The sequence below is a fragment of the Wolffia australiana genome, chromosome 5, assembly GCF_029677425.1.
Source record: "Wolffia australiana isolate 7733 chromosome 5, ASM2967742v1".
Classification (NCBI taxonomy): Eukaryota; Viridiplantae; Streptophyta; class Magnoliopsida; order Alismatales; family Araceae; genus Wolffia; species Wolffia australiana.
Genome location: NC_135839.1, coordinates 5,617,146 through 5,643,672, shown reverse-complemented (window position 1 = coordinate 5,643,672; position 26,527 = coordinate 5,617,146). Strand labels below are relative to the sequence as shown.

The 26,527-nt window shown below is 40.8% G+C and overlaps 1 pseudogene; it reads right to left on the bottom strand.

Annotated features, from left to right (window-relative positions):
- Positions 1 to 18,888: 18,888 nt before the first annotated feature.
- Positions 18,889 to 25,939, bottom strand: LOC144703376 (casein kinase 1-like protein HD16; annotated as a pseudogene).
- Positions 25,940 to 26,527: the final 588 nt, after the last annotated feature.

Below are 26,527 nucleotides of genomic sequence, written 5' to 3'. Positions count from 1 at the left end.
CGTACATGACTTAATGCTTTGCATAGTGTGGGGGGGTGCTATGGCGTAGCCGCCGGGTCTGCTTCTTGTGCTTTAACATCCCCATCAAGCTCATGAGAGAAATGAGATTGAGCTTGGGACGAAGACGTAGGAACAGTTGCTTGGGCAGACTCTTGGTAAGGATGTCTGCTGGTTGATTCTGACTCGAGGTAAGCATAATTTGAAGTTGATTTGCTGCTACTCGTCCTCGAATGAAATGGAAATCGATCCCCACATGCTTTGTTTGTGCATGAAAAACAGGATTTTGAGTGAGGTTTGTGGCACCAAGATTATCATTCCAGAGTATCAGAGTTGTTGCAATTCTTTCATTAAAGACAGATCCATATAAATTCTGATGTAGGATTAGCCATTGATTTGTACTCCGCTTCTGTGCTTGGTCTAGAAACTGTGGCTTGCTTCTTGGAGTTCCACGAGATTAGATTCTTCCCGAGATAAATTAAGTACCCACTTGTTGACCATCGATCGTTGACATCACCTGCATATCTGCATCACTAAAAAAGCTTAAAGTAGTGTTAGAATTTTGATAAAGTATCAGTCCTAAGAGCTGTGTTCCCTTAAGGTAGTGTAAATAAATGTTTTACCGTCTTCCAGTGCATGGGCAATGGGTTGTGCATGTATTGACATGCTTTGTTGGAAACATAACTGATGTATGGACGAGAGAGAGTGAGATATTGCAACGATCCAACGATTTGTCGATAAAGGTTGACATCACAAGATTCATTAGTGGACACATGGGACGTCGTTGGTGCAGGGTGACCGTAGGATTATAGTTTAGCATAGTGAGACCATTTCGATGAGGGATTAGCTGAATGATTAGAAAATGGCAGGTGGGACCAAGATCGTGTATTGCAAAAACTTAGTGTAGACTGGAGAGAAGATTGGTTACACCCCCCTGCAATCTGAGTCGATGACTAAGAAATCATCAACATAGATAAGTAGACAGATACAAGCCAAGGGTGTCTTTTTAAAAAAGAGAGAAGAATTGGTGCAGGAACCAGTAAGACAGAGGTGAAGGAGAAAGTTTGGAAGTAAAAGAAACCAGGCGCAGGGAGCCTGCTTTAATCCATAGAGCGATTTGCGAAGAAGACAGACATGAGACAGAAATTGCGGATCTTGAAAACCTGGAGGTTGACACACATAAACGGTTTCATGCAGATCACCGTGAAGGCATGCATTGGAGACATCCAGTTGATGGATATGCCAGCCATGAGATACATCAAGTGAGAAAAACAAGCAAATGGAGGTTACCTTAGAGAAAGGGCTGAAAGTATCGTGAAAATTGACTCAGCAGTTTGGCGGTAGCCTTGAGCAACAAGGCTATCAATACTTCCATCGGGGTGAAACTTGAGACGATAAATCCACTTGGAACCAAGAATAGAGGAAGCAGGCGGTGGAGGTACAAGCACCCAAGTGTTGTTGCGTAGAAGAGCTTGATATTCAGACATCATGGCGGCACGCTAAGATGAATGTTGAGAAGCTTGGGCATAATATAGAGGTTTGGTGGGAGCAATAGAGGCTGCAAGACAATGTGCAGATGGCATGGTGGTGGCAAGATGTTGAGTACATTTATAGAGAGTACAAAGGTACCGATATTAACGAGCGGTAGAGGACGTGAAAGAAGTAGGGACCAAAAGGACAAGAGAGGAGGTGGATATGAGGGTAGGAGAGGTAGATGGCGAGGAGGGGATTGGGTGGTCTGAGCTGGAGGTTGACGTGGCAAGAGTGTTGGGTTCTAGAGGCCTTGACATGGATGAACAAATGAAAATGATTCCCAGTAGAAGACTTAAACGAATCAAACGACATCAACAAAAATATTAAACGAAGTACCTTTTCACGGATCGCATCTATGATTTCTTGGATCCGGAAGTGAGGCGAGTCAAGCTGTGCAAGTGTGCAGCCTCTAGATGTATCCATGCGGTCCTCGGCACATTGGCTCTCCTCCTCAATGACGAGCCCCATTTTTCATCGTCGACGTCGGTACATCGTCCCGACCTCATCAGGGATGGAGAGGGGTTGTGGGGAGATTGGAGAAGAAGGGGAAGGCCCCTGAACAATTCTGGCTTGGGTATATTTTTTTTCTTGGCCTGGGTATATTTAGTGCAGGGCCTCCCCCTATTTATACTTAGTGGATATTTTTCATAAAAACCCCCCAAAACTTAAGTATATCTTCCGACGTCCAAAAGACCATTTGCGTGTGACCCTCTAGGCCCATGTACTAGTCTAGTTAATGACTCGAACAGCCCAATAACCTTTATTGGCCTTCCAAATTAATTAACTATATCATCATATAGATTAATTAATGTCGGATCGATTTAACCCAATCGATAGGTCGAGACTCCGACATGTGGGGTGCCAAGCTACACCTCCTGTCCTAGAAGATACAAAAGAGAGTGTATCGACTCACACATGGAACCTGTTAGTCATCGGTTACCACGTATGTATAATCCCTCATCCACTTGACGCTCCTTGGATGACTTAGGGTATGGTCAACTGTCAAACCCTAATCGATCATCCGAGTTAATACTGATGCATTCAAGAATTATCGGAGAATTCTTCTTCGATATTTCAGTGCCTTGGCCAAGGACTTCATCGCGTCATCTTCCTTGAGCTGTAACCTCTTATACCGAGGGTAGATGATCCCATCTTGACCACTAAGTTTTCGTTAACTTCTTGATGTACCCGAACTAAGACCATCTAAGGACCACTTACACAACCGTGACGTGAATCAACCTGATTGACACTTCGGTATAATACCATTCAGGGACTCGAACGGATCAATTCAGTGAACTCTTTCCACTAAAGAGTACCCACTATCTATCCTTACTGTCGCCACACTAATGGCTACGGGACCGGCCATACTCATCATATGAGTGAGGCTAGATAGTGCTATTCTATCCGGATACTTCGATGTCCTTCTCGCGTATCCTTTGAATAGGAATGCTTAGAACATATTCTTAAAGACTAGTGATCCATATTACGATCTTACCATAATTCACCAAGTCCGATCATGTATTCATGGACTTCATTATACGCATCACACGTGCACTATAATGAATATGTTCTATTAATGAACATGGAATGAGATGTGGAATGTGTGATTGTCTTGCAGGCCACATATATTTCTATCAATCTCCCACTTGGACAAAAGCCAATCACTCTTAGTGAACAAACACTTTGTTTACGAGTGATACTCAAAATACATTGACCTAATGGCTCCGTATATGGACAAGCTATAATGGGTCATGGAACACTTCCATTGAGTAATCTTCTACTAAAGATGATCTTCCTAATCAAGTGAAGTGTCTTAAGAAGTTCTCCAACTTCAGATGAGACCTAGACTATTTCACTCATGCAATAGCACCATTGGTGTCACACAACAATGGAATAGGGCTTATGATCAATTATAAATGCAGGTTAGTGATGAACATTTCAATCACTATTTGTTCTTGTGGGGACATTAACTACAAAGATGTACTCCACTCTGGTCGTCAGGTTTTAAGTTGACCTACTTGGAAACTTTCCAATAGGTTATACTTTCATACAATATAAGCATAACATCAAATGAAAGCTCAACTATATGTAGCCCTTAAGTTTCAACCCATCTTCTCCATGAACTTAACATTTCCTTTTGTCTTCTCAAGACATCAAGAACACATATCATATTGTTTTATAGCTCATAACTATTAGAGCTTAGGCCACTTTAGGCATTGCACATAGAATGATGTGCATGATTAATCTCATTATGATGACATTATGAACCTCTCTCAGAGTTCCCCATCCCAAAACTCCTTCAGCGATGATATCTATGTTTATAGATTTGGAGAGTAGTGACCTTATTGACCTTTCTCTATAGATCGGTATTCTCCATACATAGGTTACTTCTTCAAAATCCTCATGGAGAAGATATTTGACAATCATTCTTTTATAGAGTATAAAATTCCTACATCATTCTGAATGAGTAGAATGTACTCTACATAAATATGTGATAATTATGATTGTGTTTGTGCTCCCACTGGTCGTCATGTATACTTGCATGGCTCGTTCTTCATTCTCAACGAAAACATGAGATTTGATCACTCTATCAAAACTCATATTCTAACTCTAGAATGGCTGCTTCAATCCATAATTGGATTCTGGAAGCTTGCACACTCGGATGTATAATTTTAGGTTGTATCGTATACACCTTCATCAATTTCTAGATTGCACAATCATAGTGTGCATCTATGGCGAGAACGATTCTGGTGGATTGTATCATGGCAGCTAGTGTGATCCCTTACTCCATGAACTTTTCCTTTGAACAATTTCAATCTTTCCATCAACACCTAATTTTTATCAAAAGATTACTTACTCATAATGGGTACCATACCATTCAGAGTGTCGACCAAGTTCAAAACTTCGTTGAGATGTGTGGACCAAATTTCAAAATCCATATGTTCTCGCTCATTCCAAGAGTTAGAATAACCTCTTCATATGTTAGAGATTACCATCTCTTAGGTAGAGTGTTTTGACACTAACTCAAAGTCACGATGTCCAACATTATGATCGAGTTATCTAGTCACTTCTACCAAACATATGAACCTCTTCGATATACTTCTGAACAAGTTTAGGACTAACTCCTCATCCAATGAGGTTATGATATTTATGGATCAGGAATTCCTTCCGATACTACTTTTGCTCCGACTATCTTCGCGTAGAAGATATGTGTCTTCCAACAAGACAATCCGTAGCCAACAAAATCTTAGGATGGTAAAAGTAGTATCCAAAATTTCTAATTTGGATATCCATAAATCCATATTTCATAGTCCTCAACTCCATCTTATCTGAGTCAAGCGTCATCTTATGGGCTAGACTTCCCATTCATAATGTTGGGCTTCCTTCTCTTTCCACAACTCTTATGGAATAGAATTCACAGATTAAATGGTTAACAAGTTCAGCATTCATGCAATTGCAATGATTGCTTGTGCACATGGGTTTACTAGAAGTCTTAAGTTGCTCATCATGGACTCCACTGTATCCAACATAATGTGAATCTGTCTTTGATGAACCATTCATCTTATAAGTGGATGACTAAGTTGAGATAGGTAACATCTTCATTCATGAACTATGTGAATTCCATACTAAATTATTCTCTTTTATCACATCAAAAAGTTTTTATACTCTTTCAGATATGTAGATACATACATCCCCATGTATCAACTACACAAAATCATTGACATGTTCTCCACTTCATAAGATTGGAGGCATGGGTACTTAACCCAAAATGTACTATTAGCATTTAGCAAATGATTCAAAATCAAATGCTCTAATTATGCATCCTATGCATATTAGGTTATGTACCTTTTCACACTATCATATATGCTCATAAAGATGGGCTTTCTAGACATAGTTCTTGCTCTTCTCAGGAGCAATATCACTTTGAGATAATGGAGGATTATTCCCTTTCTATCGATGCCAAAGCAATTAACTTATTTCTTCAAATAAATGGAACAACTATTGTTCTCAGTAGTTAGGGAATATCCAAATTTGTTCATAACAGATGCGATGTTCTTATTCATGATAGGAACATGACTATCTTCCAAAGATACCATATCTCCAAAGTGAAAATTGAGGTTCACTATCCAAATAGTGATCATCGTATCCTTTACGATACTTTGTAGCTTCAGCTTCATGTTTCTACGTGTTAATCAATTAAAACATCCATATGTTTCAACTTTCTTTGAGCAATCTTAACGAGTTACTACGCATAGTTGCCTTTCTAGTGACCTTTCAGACCGTGGTATAAATATTTGTCGCTACTTATATCTTTATGTGATAGGGACACCTTAATATGCTTTGTTCCTTTGTCCTTCTTAAGAACATGGAACACATTCCAATTGGTCATACCAAATAAGGTGTCTCGGGATGTTGCCCTCTAAAGGTTCACCTTTGACATTCTTAATCAAGTTAAGTTTGAGTCATGAAGGAATTGAATGAGAAGATCAGAAATAAACTGAACGGAGAACCATTCTCCTAGTAGATATTAGTCTCTTGTCATTTCAATCATCTTCAGCATATCCTCATATGCAGAAGATCCCTCGACCATGGGAGCCTTGAATTGACTCTCGGATTGCACATCCAAATAACTATCATATAGTGTTAAATGGATTTAGGTTCTTTGTATTCATGCTACCTCAATAGCTAACAGCTAATTGATGGTGCGTTAACATTGAACCATGTCATAGTGAACTCTTCACTTCAACCTTTTACTCCTATCCCATCACCATCATCGTCATTGTTTGTAAGGACATAAACTAACCTTTTAGACTTGAAGACTCTCATCAAGTCCATGAACACATCATAATTACGACTTGTAAATGAGTTGCATCAAACATGTAATTAATGGGCTACTTGACGACGAATGTTTATAGGAGATTAGGTCAATAAAAGACCTAAAAAATTTAGCAGATGTTCTATCCATAAATAAGGGCTAAAATTTATCAATCCATACAATCCTCACTTGTACGGAAGCGGAGAAACTGACATTCTCCTAGTGGAAATCATAATCTAAAGACATACTACGACCTGGAGTATACCTGCACCAATCATAATACATATCATCGAGCACCCATCTCATGGGACTTGCAATCAATTGCAATAACCAATCGTAGTTCGGTCCCCAACGCTCATGCGGCCTGGAGTATACCCCCACCAACCACTAAGTTTGGTCTAAGCAATACCTTCATTACTTGACGGAAATAGCTTTACGTGTAATCCTGGAGTACACCCCCACCAAACTACACGGTTCCTCTACCTCGGCCTTGTGTCATACACTAGTACTTAGTCCCCCCTCTCGAATAAGTGAGCCTGCAGTTGACTCCACCAACCCAACTTAAAGAGATTTGGATCCTAAGACTATAATGATGGAGGACCATGCTTGAGTTCGTCACTCTTGCACTACGGCTTAGAGTTTAATTTGAGGGATTTTAGGTTTGGTCTCAACTATCACGAGGAGCACTACGTGACATTTCATATCACATGTCTTCATCTAGCACATATGAATAATATATATGTGTCGTGTATGGTGTAAGGATGTGAATGTATCTTGACTATCAATCCTAGTCAAAATTCTAAGCCCAATATCTCGCCATATTGGATAACCAAAACTTAGGGATCCTATAGTAGGTCCATCTAAATTTACCTAGTATCTCATTCCATCCAACATTCCACAATATAATATCGCAAACAATAAATCAAATAAATAAATGCAATATTAAAGCCAAATTCAATCACATTAAATTGAAGCAATATTTAATCACATTAAATCATTGCTAAATTTAAAAATCATGACAATCATGAAAAATAAATCAATGAAAAACCATTTAAAACAATTTAAAATGGTTATAGGAATTTTATTGAATTTAGTAATTTAACTTTTAAATTATTCGATTCAATAATTCCAAATATATATGTATTCCCTAAGTTACGGGATTCAATTAACAACAAATAAATTAACTCTTAATTTATTTTGATGAATAAAATCAAATACATACTCTTCCTTATTTTTCTGTAATTTATTTTACATTAAATAATTTAAATTTCAAATTATTTAACTCAAATAAAGGCAAATCAACATGTCCATTTTATAATTTTGATTATTTGACATCATTATTTAACATCAAATTTTTTTTTTCATGCCAAGAAATCAATATTCCAAATTTCCTTATTTTTCCAGAATGTTTTGAAATTTATTTCATGCCTAAAAGAATGTATTTATAAATTATATAGGGTTAAATAAATATTCTGCTTTTTAAGGAAGTAAATACAGTCAAAGAATATACAGTGAAGTATTTTCTTTATCAAGGAGAGGCTCAAGTTCAATACCCAGCGGGTCGAAAACAAGTTACATAAAATGAGATTATTTTGTGCGCTTATCTGACCCGCCATGTGGGATTTGTGCCTAGGTGGCATGGGCCCGCTGCCTGGCCTCCTAGTTTGCAGCCACCACGCACCTAGGTGGCACGGGCCTGGCTGGTTGGCCACCAAGCTGGTGCGCGCCACGTAGGATACTTACATACGTGGCACCATCTGGCCTAGGACCCGGCTAGCTGGCGCGAGCCACGTGGGATACTAGCCTACATGGCAACAACTGGCAGCGTGCCCGCCACGCTGGTGTCTACCACTTTGGATACGCGCCTACGTGGCAACAGCTGGCACTGGCCACGCCACGTTGGCGACCGCCACGTAGGATGCTCGCCTACGTTCCTACACTACGTAGGTTGGTCGCGTAGGTGGCACCCTCCACGTAGGACGCCCCATTCAAAATGGGGCCCACTGTTAGTGGATCAGGCTGACCCGGTCTACCTGGTGCAGGCCTTGCAGTTAGTGGACCGGGCCAAACCCGATCCACAAATCGCAGGCCCCGCCTTGGCTGGGCCGGGTCAAGGCGGTTTGGGCGACCGGTGAGTCGTTGGGGGGCCGCTGCCACTGAACGGGCCCCGTTCTCACTGAATTGGGCCCCATTCAAGTTGAACGGGCCCCCCGTTCCTCCTTGTAGTGGCCTCGTTCCATTGAACGGGGTCCGTTCCGCCATGAGGAAACCTCAGGTTTCATTCAAGATGAACGGTTAAGTCTGCTACGCTCTAAACAGAGTCTATTAAGCCACTGAACGGGCTCACTCCAAGCTCTAGAGAGCTCAGAACAGGACGGGAACACATCCAAACAGGATTTAAGCAAAACAATGCAAAAACCATCTTTTGGCATTCTGTTTTGGACGATTTTGATGTTGATTCTGCATCCAAATCAAGGTATAACATGGCTCTGATACCACTGTTGGGTTCTAGAGGCCTTGACATGGATGAACAAATGAAAATGATTCGCAGTAGAATACTAAAATGAATCGAACGACATCAACAAAAACATTAAACGAAGTACCTTTTCACGGATCGCATCCATGATTTCTTGGATCCGGGAGTGAGACGAGTCAAGCTGCGCAAGTGTGCAGCCTCTAGATGTATCCACACGATCCTTGGCACATCAAATCTCCTCCTCCTTGACGAGCCCCATTTTTTATCGTCGGCGTCGGTACGTCGTCCCGACCACATCAGGGATGGAGAGGGGTTGTGGGGAGAGTGGAGAAGAAGGGGAAAGCCCCTGAACAATTCTGGCCTAGGTATTTTTAGTTCAGGGCCTTTCCCTATTTATACTAAGTAGATATTTTTCATAAAACCCCCCCAACTTAAGTATATCTTCCAACGTCCAAAAGACCATTTGCGTGTGACCCTCTAGGCCCATGTACCAGTCTAGTTAACGAGTCCAGCGGCCCAATAACTTTTATTGGCCTTCCAAATTAATTAACTATATCATCATATAGATTAATTAATGTCGGATCGATTTAACCCAATCGATAGGTCGAGACTCCGACACGTGGGGTGCCAAGCTACACCTTTGTATCTTCTAGGACACGAGGTCGGAGTCCTAGAAGGTACAAAGTGTAGCTTGGAGTAATAAGTCAATTCATAAGAAAAACTGTAGTGGCAACTGCCTCATTCCAAAAATATTTAGGTAATTTATGAGATTTAGCTAAAAACAAATGTAAAATGCAAAATTGCGGGTGTCCAAGATGAGAGCGCTAGGTCTCTGAAAATGCTTTTCCCCCTACAAGAGCTTATTTTAAAAGATCATGGTTATCTTGATGATAAATTCCTTTTCTACCCCTCCCTTTGAGTTGAACTTGATGGGTTGCTTTGTCCTTCACAATATAGTAACCTGATATTCAATAGAAACATTATTATCTTTTTTAAATTTATGAACATATAATAGGTTCCTTGTAACATGAGGAACATGGAGAATATCATTTAGATATAAAATTTGATTTGTAGTAGTCACTATTGAAGAGCCAATGGATAAGATCTTCAAACCTGAACAATTACCTATTACAAGTTCTGATCTGCTCTGCTGTTGGAATGGAGAGAGACTTCGACTGGGATAGAGTGTTCTGATATTCTATAATGTGATCTGTTGCTCCACCATCAGCGTACCACTCTTGATTTTCTCTCAAGAATGCTTGTGCATTTGATTGTGGGAATTGACTCCTTGATCTGGACCTCTGAAATTCTAGGCATTCCTTTGCTCTATGCCCAAATGGAAAACATATCTGGCATCTAGGTTAAAATATTTGATTTTTTCCTCTTCCACATCCGCTGCTTTGGAATTTAAAATTTTCTTTGATAATTGTATCCTTGTTGGTTTTTCTGAATCTGCAGATTGTTCGCCTTAGGTGGAAAGGAGTTCTTTTAGTCCTCTTGTTCAAAAACAAGAAAAACACATATGACTTTAGATGAGCCACAATTTCATTAAATGTAAGATGATAGAAGTTGGCATTGATGCTGACTACAAATTGAGATTTTTAGAGCCCAGACCTCTTAAAAATGTGTAGATGATCGATGATTCATCAACTTGGTCCCCCATTTGCTGTAAATATTCTATAACTTTGTTGAAATGCTTTATGTAATCATCCACACTTTGTGTACCTTTCTTCATGTAGTGAAATTTCCATTGAAGTTCCATGACCCGAGCCTGATTCCAGCCAACAAAGGTGTTTTCTAAGCTTTCCCAGGCTTCTCTTGAAGATTTTGGCTTTCTAATGTACGGACGAACAACTTTCGAGATAGTTTGATGGAGAAATCCCATAACTTGTTGATCTGTTTTCCACCATTTCTTGAATTCTGGATTTTGATCATGTTTTGTTGGGCATCTACGATCAAAACTGGAGGAGAAATTCCATCTTCAAACTTCATTAGATCATACCCATATAACACCTGCATCATCGAGCTTTTCCACTTCTGGTAATTCTTGCTATTCAAGCGCAAATTGATTATGATTCCAGGGGAATTGCTGATGGAAATATATGTGGCCAGCAAGCCAATAATACATTTCACATCTCGTTCCATGTTCATTATTAGAACATATTCATTATAGTGTACGTGTGATGCTTATAATGAATTCCATGATTACATGATCAGACTTTGTGAATTATGATGAGATCGTAATACAGGGAGCACTAGTCTTTAACCATGTGTTCTAAACATTCCTATTCGAAGTATCCAGATAGAAGAGCACTATATGGCCTCACTCATATGATGAGTATGGCAGGTCCCGTAGCCATTAGTGTGGAGACACTAAGGATAGATAGGGTGTGCTCTTTAGTGGAAAGAGTTCATTGAATTGATCCGTGCAAATCCCTTACTGGTATTATACCAATTTGTCAATTAAGTCGATTTCCGTCATGGTTGTATAAGTGGTCCTTAGACTTAAGACACCAAAGACGTCTTGTGGACGCACGATTGTACTTTGATTATCGCTAACGAGTCTCGAATCATTGGATTCTAAATGGTCTTAGTTCAGGTACATCAAGAAGTTTACGAAGATGATTGAGTGATTAAAATGGGATCGTCCAACCTTGGTATTAGAGGTGACAACTAAAGGAAGACAGTGCAATGAAGTCCTTGGCCAAGGCAGTGAAATATCAGAGACCAGTTCTCCGCTGATTTCCAATTGTATTAGTATTAACTCGGATGACCGATTAGGGTTTGACAGTTGACCATACCTTAAGTCATCTAAGGAGCGTTAAATGGATGAGGTATTATAAGTACATATTAACCGATGATGAACATGTTCCATGAATGAGTCGATACACACTCCTTTGCATCTTCTAGAACACGAGGTATAGCTTGGCACCCCACGTGTTGGAGACTCGACCTAGCAATTGGGTTAAATTGATTCGACATTAATTAATCTATATGTTGAGATAGTTAATTAATTTGAAAGGACAATAAAGGTTATTGGGCAGCTGGAGTTGTTAACTAGACTGATACATGGGCCTAGAGGTCACACACAAAGGGTCTTTTAGACGTTTGGAAGATATATTTAAGTTTATGTGGTTTTATGAAAAATACCCACTTTACACGCAAATGGTCTTCTGGATGTCAGAAGATATACTTACATATTGGGGGTTTTTTATGAAAACTAACCACTTAGTATAAATAAGGGATGGCCATTAACAAAAATGACCCAGGCTAGAATTGTTTAGGGGCCTTCCCCTTTTACTCCCCTCTCCAAACATCCCTCCTAATGCCCGACGCGATCAAAATGGCATAACGACGACGATGGGGGAAGAGCGGGGCTCGTCAGGGAGAAGGAGGACATTTGACGTGATGAGGATTGCGTGAATACGTTTACAGGCTGCACATTTGAGTAGCTCGACTCGGCTCGCTCAAGGATCCAAGAAATCGCAGATGCAACCTGTGTAAAGGTATTTCGTTTCCTAGTTTTATCGATGCCATTATGATTTTCTTACGTGTTTTGTGCTGTGTGGAATCCTCGTCTTCATCCATGTCAAGGCTTCTAGAACCAACAATCGCAACCTGGACTTGTCTTACAGCTGCTGTACCGATTTTGCTTGAAGACATTATTGGAGTAATTGCTGCTGAGCTTTCTTGACCCATCCTGATTACTGGCGTGGCTCTGATACCATGTAAGAATCAGACCTTGCTTGGAGAGATTGGAAGAAGAGAAAGAAGAAATAGGAAGAAAGAAGGGAGAGAGAAAGAGAGAGGACAGAGAACACAATATAATTAGATCTCTTATTTCCCACACTTTAATCGTTAACATTGGTTATTATCTATATAACCTAAAGTAGTACTATAATTGGAAAGTTCATTTAAATCATCGCCGTTATGACTGGCATAACGGCTATGGATCGAACGGTCTAGTCCGTTCGATCTGTTATAATCATTGTCATTAGAACTAGTATAACGGCTATGTCCTGTTCTAATCATGTCTTCGATTCCTATCTATCTTTAACCCTATCTATATTTAATCCTAGTCTATGTTGAAACTTATGTGTTTCCTATTTCATCTATTCTCAAACGAGTATAGGGTACGTGGTTTATTACTACTGGCCAATCATTATTATTCTTCCTATTGGTCAGTTGGCGATTTTCCTCTGTTACTATTTCCTTCTTCATCGCTTCTTCATGCTTCGTCATTAATCATTGGAATGCGGACGAAGGCCAGCTACCACATTAGGTCTTTAGAGGCCTCAGGGATGGCCTGCTCATCAGCTGTTTCACTTCATGTGAGAATCTTTGGGATTTATTCCTGGACGCTGGCATCGGCTTCACTTTCCAATTCCATGAGCTCTCCCTCTACTTTGTTCACAAGGTAACCTCCTCACTCTCTCACTCTCTGTTTATCTCTCTTTGGCTATCATTCTATTGAATATTTAATTTCTGAGGCAACCAAACTTTATTTATCTCTATATGCTCCTCGTTATACAAATTTCAGTCTTTATCTACTTCTCACTATCCTCCCATTTCATTCTCAATATCTATAGAAACTTTACTTGTCACCCGATAAGCCTTTTAAATCTCTCTTATTTTCATCTGACCCATTTCTTTAATCTCTTGCTTTCTCCATCTACTCAGATTTTGTTAATCCTATTATCAGTCTTGCGAAGCTTCAAATCTCTCCTCCTCATTGAACTCGATATCATATGGCTCTATCCTTCCTATTCAACCGAACTTGTGCAATATCTATTTTCGCCTTTTACTTTAATACATCTATTTCTTATTTTCTGAACCAATCCAGTTTTTATAGCTCTTTCTCTATCTCTCTGTCTCTCTCTTTTCTCTCTCTCTCTCTCTCTCTATCTCTGTCTCTCAGTCTCTCTCTCTCTCTCTCTATCTCTGTCTCTCAGTCTCTCTCTCTCTCTCTATCTCTGTCTCTCAGTCTCTCTCTCTCTCTCTATCTCTGTCTCTCAGTCTCTCTCTCTCTCTATCTCTGTCTCTCAGTCTCTCTCTCTCTCTATCTCTGTGTCTCAGTCTCTCTCTCTCATAATGTGTCATCTTCTCTTGTGCGAGGGAATTGCAGGAATGGATCATGGCGTAGTCGGCGAACAACTACTTCATCACCTCTGTTGCGGGATCCACCAACGGGAGCTCGCTCGTAATGATGTCAATGGACACCCCTTATACTCAACAGTAATACAAGGTTGTCGACTTCTTTCGATACGAGTGGATTATCAAGAACTGGCAAGGCCGTCCTTTAGGTCACCTCCATGGTAACCTCTGGCAGTCGCTGGGCCATCGTCATGTTACGCAACACCGACTTCACCGATCAGGTAATACCTACATCCCAAACCCGACCTACGAAAATGATGATGATCAATATGGTGATGATAACCATGGTCATGGTAAGATCAACATTATCATCGTGATGTCTAGTACTGTGAAGCATTTTTTATTCATGTGGATGGTGGATGGTGAATGGCGGATGGTCGATGATGAAGGTGATGGAATTGGAATTTCTGTACCCTGAGAGAGAGGATGCACAATAGATGGATCAAAGGTTACATAATTACATTTATGGTGGTGGCAGGTGGCTCAATAATGCTAATCTTGAGCATGCCAAAGAATAAGAAGACTTCGGATGCCATGCAGGGGACCCTTCGAATAAAGGTTGTCCCCACGTCTCATATCAAGGATAATTGGGCCAACCATCTATACCTGAGAGCTATCTGCTATGGACAAAATATCACTTGATTCAGCCTTGTGTCCTTGGTTCTCATTCCATTAGCTCCATCACTTTCTCGTGTTGGTTTTATCTCTTTATCTCTGTCTCTATCTCTCTCTATCTCTCTCTATCTCTCTATCTTTTATCTGTCTCTCTCTCTATTTCCCTCTTCTGATCTATCGCTCAGTCTCTCTCTCCTTCCTGATGTCTCTCTTTCTCCCTCGCACCTCATCTCTCTCGTACCTGATATCTCTCTGTCTCTCTCTCTCTCTCTGGATCTCTCTCTCTCTGTTGGGGATTTGTCATCTCCCTCTCTCTCTGTTGCGGAGAGGGGCTTGACCAGACAAAGGCGCCCTCTAAGAGAGGGTGTGGGAATCAAGGCCTCCTTATCTTGTCTCTTTGTGAGAAAATGGTCCATTTGGGGCCCATTTTTCTATTATTTAAAGGGGTGTTCACCCCCTTGAAGCCTAATCTGAACTATAGCCTTTGTGTTTATTCTCCTTGTCTATTTCTCTATTCTCCTCTCTCTCTCCCACATTTTGTCTTCATCACTCCTTGGTGGTTACTCCCTTGGCTTGGGAGTTGAAGACAAAGTTGATCTACTGAACTACATGAGAACCTAGTGCACTACACTGAGAGCCTTGGACATTGATGTCACGCCAGTGACGGAACGAGGTTCTTATTTACTGTTTCTATAAGTCGACATATTTATCTTGTCCGAGTTGATTCCTCATTTCTACCATACCATCTTGGGTATGGATTTATTCCATCCCGGTTATTGTTTCTTCAAAAAACTCTCTCACCCCTGGTCCCTCCTCTCCCTCTTTTGACCTATCGTTCCCTCTCTTCCTTTCTCTCCATCTACTCTTGATCTCACTCTCCCTCTCTCCATCTCTCTATCTATCATTATTGTTGAAGAGGAAAGCGGAGAGGAGAGGAGAAGAGGTGGGAAGAAGAAGAGGACAATAGTGCAGCTCAAAGTCTTGGAAAAGGAGGAAGGAACAAAAAGGAACAAGGAAAAAATAAGGAGAGAGCAAAGAGGGGGAGAGAGCCATGGAAAAGAAAATTTCTACTTCCTAAACCACGTAACCAAAGGTTCATTAGTACAATAAGTAGGGTATTCCCATTGATCTGGGCCGACTTTAACGACATAGAGATCACAACATTCCCCCTTCAGGATTTGATGTTAAATAACATCCAACTTGAACACAAATCATCAAGATGTCATACCGCTACATAATTGATGAGGATAACATGAAACTTCATTTTGGAGCACATTGGATTAACTATTCGTGAGTTCACCCTCTTTGTTAAGATATCATTACATGCGTAGCATACATAGCGTGTCAAGTACGTGATTTTAGAATTCAGCTTCTGAGTCGTGAAATGGTTATCAATCTATACATGATTGGGGAGATGATATTGTATCGAATTTTTTGGCAATATCGATACTAACTTTTCTGCCACAATATATGACAAGTGGATAATAACTGGGGATATCTAACTTGAGAAAGAGTATTCATGGCTAACATATAAAAAATCATGCATGTATTTATGATTTTTAAGGTCCTATATTGTCTAAAAAATGAATTATAATGCATGTCTTTGTATTTGATTTTTAATTCAGTTTTGTGTCTTAATTCAATTATATAAATGCTGTCCTATTTTTTCTGATTTAGCATGGTTTCTGAATGAACAAGAAAATGAATATAACCTAAACATTTTAAGTGCATTCTAATGTTTTAACTTACCTAGCAAAACAGAACCCTTTTTGAAATTATGAAAACGGACTAAGTAGCAGCATCGCCCACGGCAGCCGCCGCCATTGGCAATAATGCATCTTCGCTAGCCGTAATTAAATCCTATCTCTATTTATTAACATTTCTAGTGGTTTTTGCTTTAAATTAAATTACATAAAATTCTAAAAGTTTTATTTTTCATTTCTGTTCCTAAAAAATGGGAAAATTAGTGTAAATTATTTTTATTGTTTTCTTTTGTCTTAGATTCAATTTAAATCATAGGAAACTATATAATTTAACTAAAAATCCAGAAAAATCAGAGAAATTGTATTTTTAATTTTTAAAATCATTTTCTTTATTCCAATCTTGAGAAAAAAATCTGAGATTAAATTTCTGGCCATCTATGGATCGACCCCTTACTTTCCCTATATTATAGAGTATCCAAGTGGGAAATTTGAATTGCCCTATATTACAGATTATTTAAGTGGGAAGTTTTCATAAAAATTATTGATCAAGTCTGAATGAAAACAACAAAAAGAAACCCTTAAATTCAGACTTATCGCATTTTCTCTGGCAGCGACCACCTGCAGTGCTCCTTTACAAGCCTTGGCTATGATGGCTAGTAGAGCTGCATTAGCGGCCATGTCTACGTCTGCCATGAGCAGTGCTGCTACTTGGTCCATTTTCATAATTCCATAAATTGCTTTGTGTTTCCAATAAACTTCAAACATTAAACTGCACTTAAAATGTTTAGGTTATATTAATTGCCTTGTTCATGCAAAATTCTTGCTAATTTCATAAAAATACAAAAACATTTATATAATGTGAATTAGTGCATGAAACTGAATTACCAATTAAAGAGAAAGACATATTCATCGCGATTTAAAATTTTAGACATGATATTATCTTAAAAATCATAAAATACATGTGTGAATTTTATATATCATCCATGAATACTCTTGTTAGAATTAGATCTCCTGAGCTCTTATCCACTCATTGTATATTGTGACAATAAAACTAGTATTGATATTGCCAACATTCTGATACAACATGATCGCACCAATCATATATAGATTGATTACCATTTCACGAAGAATAAGCTAAACTCTGAATCATATACTTGACACGTTATCTAAGCAAAACAGCTTGCTGATGTCTTAAAAATAGGGCGAACTCAGAATTATTAGATTCTATGGGAGCAAAATGAAGTTGCATGATATCCTGATCAATCATGTAGATGCATGATATATTGATGTTTACTAATCGGGTTGGATGTTATTTAACATCACATTCTGAAGGCTGCGCGTTGTGATATTTCAGTCATTACTGTGGGCGCCATTCATAGGAAAACCCACTAATTATACTAGCGAACGTTGCTCAAGGTATGAAAAATAGAAGGTTTTTTTTTCCACGGCTCTCTCCCCCTCTTTTCCGTCGCATTCATTGTGTCTAATTGTTCCTCACTCCTTTTCCAAAACTTTAGGCTGCATTCTTCTACTTGTTTTCTTCCCTCTTTTCCCCTCCTCTTCTCCTCTCTCCTATTCAATAATAATGATAGACAGGAGAGAAAGAGATCCACAAATCATGAGAGAGAGAGATCAGGAGTAAGAGATAGAGGGAAATAGAGGAAGAGAGATAGAGCGATAGAGTTGAAGAGGGGGGGAGAGAGCGATAGAGTTGAAGAGAGAGAGAGAGCGTGATAAATCAGAAGAGACAGAAAGGGAGAGAGAGAGATATCGATAGATCAGAAGAGGGATAGAGAGGGAGAGAGGATAGACCAGAAGAATGATAGAGAGGGAGAGAGAGCGATAGATTGCAAGGGGGATAGAGAGGGAGAAGGGGGAGAGACATAAATGACAGATCAAAAGAGAGAGAGACGGAGAGAGAGAGCGATGGATCAGAAGAGGGAGAGAGGGAGAGAGAAAGTGATGGAGCAGAAGAGGGAGAGGGCGATAGATCAGAATAGGGAGAGAGGAAGAGATAGAGCGATAGATCAGAAGAGGGCGAAAAAGAGAGAGATCAATAGATCAGAAGTGGGGGAGCAACACAAAGAGCAGACAACGAACCAGAGAGAACAGGGGTGGAGAGCAATAGAAGAGAGATTCAACAACCACACCTAAAACTATTCACGTTGAACATACATATAGAGTTTCAGTGTGAACCAAGTCACACGTAAACAAAAAACTTGGATCTCAACTTGCTCAAAGAAAGACTAATTCAAACAAGAAAAAAAATGACCGTACAGGAATCCACGATTCCCGTTTATTTTGCCATGCCCTTTATTTCAAACATGACAGGATTAACCCCAACACACGGCGGAATCAAGTGATAGTCTGTCCGTAGCATATAGCCGTCAGGTACAGATGGTTGGCCCAATTATCCTTGATACGAGGCGTAAGGAAGTCATTCGTTCGAAGGGTCCCCTGCGTGGCATCAGCCGGCTTCTTTTTCCTTGGCATGCTAAAGATGAGCGCTGTTGGTTACTTGTCGCCGCCATGGAAGTAATTATGTAACCTTTGTTCTATCTCCTGTGGATCTCCTCGCTCGGGTACATAAAGTCCTATTCCATCACCTTCATCATCGACCATCGACCATCCATCGTCCACATCAACAAAAAACGCTTCACCGTACTAGACATCATGATGATAATGTTGATCTCGACTATGACTATGATTATCAACATCATCTTCATCATCATTCTAATGGGTTGGAGATGGGGTGTGGGTGTTACCTGATCAGTGAAGCCGGTGTTACGGGACATGACGACGGCCCAGCGAGTGCCGGAGGTGGCCATGGAGGTGACTTGGAGGCCGGCCCGCAAGTTCTTGATAATCCATTCGTATGGGAAGGAGTCGGCGACCTTGTACGACTGCTGCGTGTAAGCGGTGCCCTTTGACATCACCACGAGCGAACTCCCGTTGGTGGCTCCCGCGACAGAGGTGATGAACAAGTTGCTTGCCCATTGCGCCATGATCCATTCCTGCAATCCCCTCGCACAAAAGAAAATGACATAAAAGATATATATATAGATAGATAGATAGATAGATAGATAGATAGAGAGAGAGAGAGAGAGAGAGAGAGAGAGAGAGAGAGAGAGAGAGAGAGAGAGAGAGAGAGAGAGAGAGAGAGAGAGAGAGAGAGAGAGAGAGAGAGAGAGAGAGAGAGAGAGAGAGAGAGAGAGAGAGAGAGAGAGAGAGAGAGAGAGAGAGAGAGAGAGAGAGAGAGAGAGAGAGAGAGAGAGAGAGAGAGAGGGAGAGAGGGAGGGAGAGAGAGAGGGAGAGAGAGCTATAAAAACTGGGCTGGGTCAGAAGGAGAAGAGATAGTTGTATTAAAGAGACATTGCATAAGTTGGGTTGAATGGGAAGGATAGAGCCAAATAAAATCGAGTTGAATAAGACGGAGATGTTTGAAGGTTCCCAAGAATGATAAAGGGATTGATAAAATATGAGTGGAGCGAGAGAGCGAGCCATTAAAGAAATGGGTCAGGTGAGATGAAGAGAGATTTCAAAGGCTCATTGGGTGATAAGGAGACCTTTAGAGTTTCAATGATTAGTTGAGGAGGATATTAAGAATGAAAAAGGCGGAAGGTAGTGCGAAGTAGATGGAGAAAAAAATTGTACGACGAGCAGGATATAAGATTAAGAAAGTTGTGTATAGTGAGAAATAAAACATTCAGTAGAGAGACAGAGAGTGAGATATGTATATGTATATATACATATAGAGGGAAAGAAGAATGAGGGAGGTAACCTTGTGAAGGAAGTAGGGGGAGAGCTCGTGGACTTGAGAAGTGAAGCCCGTGCCGGCGTCCATGACCAAAGCCCAAAGATTGTCGCATGAAGCGGCGCAGCTGATGAACAGGCCATCTCTGAGACCTCTGGACACCTGATGCGGTAGCTGGTCTCCGTCCACGCCGTAGTGGTACCCGTTTGCGCGTGACCAAATAGAAAAAATACAAGTTTTATCGATTTATCAACCGGAGGAATAGCCTCAAAACCGAGAACGAGACAAACTAAAGATTCTCTAAAACACTAGGTTTATGGAGGATGACCCTCTTTTTCTTTCTCTATCTCTCGCTCTCAGCTTTCTCTATTCGAACTATAGGGGGGGGGGGACCTTTCAAAGGAGCGATTGAGATTGTCTTCAAGAAAAAAATAAACTAAATACGGTTTTTAGGAAGAAGATAAATAGTAAACTTTTCCAAACCTCTGCTTCATAGGCTTTCTCTTGTCGTAAACCGATATCCACTGAGTAGAAGGAACGCCGACTTGCACTCTCTTAGGAGGTTGACCGTCGTCCTCTATCGTGAGTCTGCCACGCTTGCGACTGACTTGAGACACCATCTTCTGAGCGCCGTCGGTGAGGACGGGGCGAAGAGCCGGGTTCGTCCCCACAAGCCCGTCAAAGAGGGAAATCAATTTAGCGTAGTCGGGCTACTCGTCAAACTTCAAGTTAACGACGGCTTCGAGAAACTCTTTGAACGGCGACGGACACGTCAAGCAAAGCATTTCCGGCGAGGTCTCCATCTTCTTCTGACAGACGAGAAAGGATTTATTATTCTTTTCGAAGTCGATTGAGCTCCATGGTAGGCTCCTGGTGTGAAGGAAAATGAGAGTGTAGGCAAGAGATTCCAAGTCATCTCTTCTGCTGGAGGTTCTCCCGAGGTGGTCATGAACGCTGACGTACCGCGAAGTCCCCCTACAAGAAAATAAATATAGGGAAAAAACATGAGAACCGCTGGCCTACCCCAGACTTCGTCTATACATGTATACGTGTAAAATAAAAAATTCAGAAATAACTAACCTGAAAAAATCCGGGCGTTGATCGTATTCTTCATGCTGCGCGCTGGAGCTGTCTCTCCATCGCGTCGCTTCACAGAGAGAGGACGATTCACGGTTAGTTTTTCATTTTATTTTTAATTTACACAAAGACTTAGTAAATGATTAAGATAAATAGTTGGAAACAGTAGTAAATGATATGTTTCGGTAGACGAGACCTACTTACCCAAGCCAAGATCGATTAGAAACAACTTATTGGCCTGCGGTGTGCAAGGCTGGCCGAGCAGAAAGTTATCCGGCTTGACGTCGCCGTGCACAAACCCTTTCGAATGCGTATCGGCGAAGATCGCGATGGACTCCGCGGCAATGCAAGCGACCATCTGCGACGACATCTGCCGGCCTGAAGAAACCCACACCTCCCACAGGCAGGCCCCCAGCACGTCCATCGCCGTGACGTAGTAATCTCGGTATGTTCCCGAATAGTACACGCTGGGCAGGCCGTAGCTCTCTCCGAGAGTGCGGTACGCTTGCCATTCGCTCGGAGCGCCCAGGTTACGCCCTCGACTGCGTTTGCGCTCAAACTTCAAAGCGATCTCCGCCGGGCCGTTGCCTGAGACGGGGTGGCCCAGGAAGACCTGCCCGAACCCTCGGCCGCCCAGTTTTCTCACAATCTTGTACACGGGGGATCCTCACACTTGAACCTGGTCCGGCACTGAGCCGCTGACTTTCTCTTCCCCCTCTCCCCCGGGCTTGTTAGCGCTCAGATTGCTGCGGCCATCTCCCATGGCCATGTCCCTTTTGCTTCTTTCTCTGTTCTTTTCTTTGTTTTCCTTTCTTCTTTCTTTGCTCTTTTGTTTTCCTTCTTTCTTTCTTTTGTCTTTCGTTTTCCTTATTTCTTTCTTTTCTCTATAAATCTTCGAATGGGATCAAGAAACGGTATTTGTTTTCTCTTTGCCGTTCCTTGTTGGATCAAAAAATTGCAGACGAAGGCGATCTCGCCCGCCGCGAGATAGCTCTTCTCGGCGTTTTCTTGGCTGGTGGCGATCTTCTTCCTCGTCTAAGGTTCTTACGACGTAGGATGCGGCGACAGCTCTGGAGCGCGTCCCCTTCCACGTACTATTCTTGGCTTCCGCAGTTCTTGCACTCTTTCGCTCATGCAACCGTTGATCGAATTGTTCCGTAGGTGGACCCTTGTCCTTCCTAAATAGGGGCCAGTTACCGTTAGTGATCGTTAGAGGTATATCATGTCTTTACAAATTATAAATACCTCCGCTACAAACGGAATCTGATAGATCAAAAACAAAAACGTACCTTCCATTTGAGTCTCCTTTGACTTTTTCTTGAGGGTGGAGGGTCCTTTTTGATCCTTCACCGAGGAGCTTCTTCCTCGAGGACGATGGCACCTTGGGGACTCCTCTCGATGGTGGACCAAGGGGACCTGAAAACTCCTTAAAAAGAATCCCAATGGGATTCGAAAGGGTGGCAGTTGCAAGCCCCTCCATCAAGGGCTTGCAACCGCCGGTATACCAAAGGTTGCAACCGTTAAGAAAACAACGGCTGTAGCCCACTTTAATGGAGGAATTCCAACAATCTCCCACTTGGGCTACACACCTTGACTTTCCATATTTAATGAGCTCAAACGGTTACTATTTCTCAAGGCACAAATATTCATCTCGTCCATCAACATATTTAGCATAGGACTGAACAGCTTTCATCACATTATTGCGCAGTTAAGCCACCACAATCACTAATGCTATAATGTAGAATGACATAGATTAAATTTTATACGAGTCCCACTTTATGGAGATCTTATAAACAAAATGGATAAAAGAAACTTTAGTTCTGCAGAAAATGTATACATGTCCACATTAAGAACACTTCATACAAACTCCCACTTAAACTCACTATTCTTCCCAATGAAGAATGCCCATGTGAGTAGTATGCTCCATAAATACTTTAGGCAATACACCTTTCGTAAGCGGATCCGCAATCATTGAGTTTGTTCCAATATGCTGTGTAGACAATTCTCCATTTTGTATCCTTTCCTTGACAATTAAGTACTTGATGTCTATATGCTTAGACTTTGTCAAGCTCCTATTGTTGTTGGAGAACAGAACGGCTGACTTATTGTCACAATATATCTTCAACGGTCTTTCGACACGATCTAGAATTCGAAACCCCGTGAAAAAATTCCTCAACCATACTCCATGATTAGATGCCTCATACATAGCAATATATTCCGTGGCCATAGTGGATGAAGCTACAAGTGGTTGCTTTGCACTCCTCCATGAAATGGCTCCTCCAGCCAACAGAAATATATAACCTGACGTGGATCTTCTTGAATCTTGGCATCCAGCAAAGTCAGAATCAGAATATCCAATGATCTCCAATTGATCTGACCTTTTATATGTGAGCATGAAATCCTTAGTTCTCTATAAATAGCGCACGACTCTCTTGGCCGCTATCCAGTGATCCATTCCTGGATTGCTCAAATATCTTCCAAGCACAAAACTAAAAATATGTACCTACTCCCACTGAACTTATGATATACACAATTATCAACTTTATTCATCTCAAAACCATATGAAATGATAACCTTATGGAATTTGTGATACCATTGACGAGAAGCTTGCTTGAGTCCATAAATGGATTTCCTTAATTCGCAAACCAAATTATTTGAATCTTTGGACTCAAAATACTCTGGTTGCTTCATGTATATCGTCTCCTCAATGTCTCCATTGAGAAAGGCGGTCTTTACATCCATTTGATGAAGCTCAAGATTGTAATGTGCAACTAGTGCCATTATTATTCTAAAAGAGTCTTTTAAAGAAACTGGAGCAAAAGTCTCTTTGTAATCAATACCTTCCCTTTGAGTAAATCCTTTGGCTACGAGTCGTGCTTTATGTCTCTCCTTGTTACCTCTTGAATCCCTCTTGGTCTTGAATATCCATTTACAATCTATGGATTTTGCACCATCAGGTAGTGGAACAAGTTCCCAAACGCCATTATCATGCATGGATTTGATCTCTTCCTTCATGGCATCAATCCACTTTTGAGAATCTGAGCTTTCCATGGCTTGACGGAAGTTGATTGGGTCATCTTCCTCGATGCTCATGTCTACTTCATGCTCTTGAAGATACACAAAGTAGTCATCCGGAATAGCTCTCTTTTTCTCTCTAGTGGATCTCCTTAATGGTATTGATTCTTGAGGTTGTTGAGTTTGAATTTCAGGGTTGGAGGATTCTTGATTATCATCTTGTACTTGAATTATTGTTTCACCAATGTCAAGTGATTTTTCTTTATCTTGAGCATTGTTGTGAACAATAGGAGGCATTGTTAAACAATCCTCTTCAAAGACGATAGTTCTAATCTTATCTCCCCCCACAAACTCATCATCCTCAAAGAATATAGCATTCCCCGTCTCAAAAATAGTTCGAGTTGTAGGATCATAAAATTTGTATCCCCTGGATCGTTCGGAGTATCCAACGAAATGGCAGCTTAATGTCCTAGAATCAAGTTTCCTTTCATTAGGCTTATAAGGTCTTGCCTCAGCAGGACAACCCCAAACACGTAAATGTCTTAGACTAGGTCTTTTGCCCGTCCAAAGCTCATAAGGGGTTTTTTCTGTTGCCTTTGTTGGTACTCTATTAGTCAAATAAACTGCTGACTTTAGCGCTTCACCCCATAATGGTTCAGGTAAAGAAGTTTGGCTCATCATGCTTCTTACCATATCCTTGAGTGTACGATTTCGTCTCTCGGCAACACCATTCATGCTAGGAGATCCTGGCATCGTGTATTGAGGGACTATCCCACACTCTTCCAAATATTTAGCGAAAGGTCCTAGACGTTGTTCTCCCGATCCATCATTTCTGCCGTAATATTCTCCACCACGGTCAGATCTAATGGCCTTAATCCTTTTGTTGAGTTGATTTTCAACTTCAACCTTAAAGCTTTTGAACACGTCAATGGCTTGAGATTTCTCATGAATGAGATACAAGTAACCATATCGAGAATAATCATCAATGAAAGTGATAAAATACTGTTGGCCATTCCAAGAGGGTATAGGAAATGGACCACAAATATCAGTATGAATCAATTCCAAGATGTCTGAAGCTCGATATGAACCATATTTTCTAATATTTGTCCGTTTTCCCTTAATGCATTTGACACAGGTGCCAAAATCCTTAAAATCTATGTAATTAAGAATTCCATCTGACACAAGCCTTTCAATTCTCTTTTGAGAAATGTGGCCTAACCTTTTGTGCCACAAAAATGATGAAATCTCATCACCCAACTTTAACCATTACCAACCGTTCTTAATTGAAAGGAATATTCCGAAGAGACTTTAGTGTCAACCAAATACAAATTATCATAAGCTCCTAAATTTCCTGTACCTAGAAGTACAGAATCCTTATAAAGACCAAATTTTCCATCCCCAAATGAACAATTGTAACCAGATTTGTCCAATACTGAAACGGATATTAAGTTACGTCCAAAAGATGGCACAACAAAGGTCTGATTTAAAAGCAAATGATAACCAGTTTTAAAAATGACTTTAAAGACTCCAACGGCTTCAACCTCCTTCGCTTTCCCGTCACCTTGATAGATGAACTTTTTACCGTTATTCTGTTTGCGATGGCTGAGGCAGCCCTGTAAGAATACACTCACATGAGTAGTGGCTCCAGAATCTACCCACAAAGTGTACCTTGGTACAGAAGCTAAGTTAACTTCCGAACAAACATAAGAAAGAAAAATACCTTTCTTCTTGAACCATTCTATGCGCTTGGCACAGTCTTTCTTCATGTGTCCACCTTTCTTGCAGAAGAAGCAACGCATCTCCTTATGCAGCTTCTTTTTAGGTGGAACGCCAGCAATTTGTTTGCCCTTCCTTTTTCCCTTATCCTTAGATTTGTCAGAAGAAGCAACTGTAAGATGAGCACTTTCACATTGTTCTGACTTCAGTCTCTCTTCCTCTTGCACACAATGCGAGATGAGCTCATTCAAGGACCATGGATCCTTTTGACAATTATAGCTCACCTTGAATTGACTGAATTGATGTGGGAGAGAGTTTAAAGCCATGTAGACAATGGATTCCTCCGAAAGTTCCAAGTTTAATCCCTTTAATTTGGAACGTATGTGAGACATTTCCATAATGTACTCTCGTATATTGCCTTTTCCTGTATACTTCATATTCGTAAGGCGATTCATGAGAGTACTAATCTCAGCTCTATCTTCTTTATGATACCGTTTCTCAATTTCTTGAATGAGAATTTTGGCATCTGTTGCCTCTTCCGCTAAGGTGTCCCTTAGGGATTCAGGAATGGTGCACTTGATTACCACTAAGCACATCCTATTGGACCTTTCCCATGTTTCATGGGCCTTCTTTTCTTCAGGAGAAGAAGATTCCTTTATGGCCGATGGTTG